This window comes from Panulirus ornatus, chromosome 13, assembly GCF_036320965.1.
Source record: "Panulirus ornatus isolate Po-2019 chromosome 13, ASM3632096v1, whole genome shotgun sequence".
NCBI classification, from domain to species: domain Eukaryota; kingdom Metazoa; phylum Arthropoda; class Malacostraca; order Decapoda; family Palinuridae; genus Panulirus; species Panulirus ornatus.
Window position 1 is genome coordinate 42,721,312 of NC_092236.1, and position 565 is coordinate 42,721,876.

The 565-nt window shown below is 42.8% G+C and overlaps 1 non-coding gene across 1 annotated transcript; it reads left to right on the plus strand.

Moving 5' to 3' along the window:
- On the plus strand, positions 1-72 carry TRNAA-UGC (transfer RNA alanine (anticodon UGC)). Its single transcript has one exon. It is a non-coding gene; the product is annotated as a tRNA-Ala (tRNA).
- The last annotated feature ends 493 nt before the right edge of the window (positions 73-565 follow it).

The window sequence follows — 565 nt, forward strand, 5'->3', positions numbered from 1 at the left end:
GGGGATGTAGCTCAGTGGTAGAGCGTTCCCTTTGCTTGTGAAAGGCCCCGAGTTCGATCCCCGGCACCTCCATGGCCATTGGAATTTCTTCAAGTGATAAAGCGTCCGCTTAGCATGCAAGAAATACCTGGATCAATATGCCGGATCTCAAACAGTTGACTAATTTTCGCAGCTATATACTATACTAGTAAAATGTGCTAACTGCTTTCACAAGTAGCTTACCATTTCACTAGCCACTTAGACGGACCTCAATAACCATATACATAATAATGGTTTTGCCTCAGAACAGTTTAAACCACATAATGCAACCGTTCTGTCTGGTCGAGGTGTTGGATGATATCATAACCTGCATTTTATTGTGGTCTGGTATAGATTTTCCTTATGTAACGTATGACAGCAAAAAGATTTATTTTGTGGAGATGCGGAGTACAAATCCTTGCACCTCTCGCATCCTAAGTGAGGGCCCTACCATCTAAGCTACATCCCTATGCCGATTGTCGAACTCAGGACTTTTCACTTGCAAATAGAAAGCTTTTCCACTGAGGTATACCCACCTTGGATATTG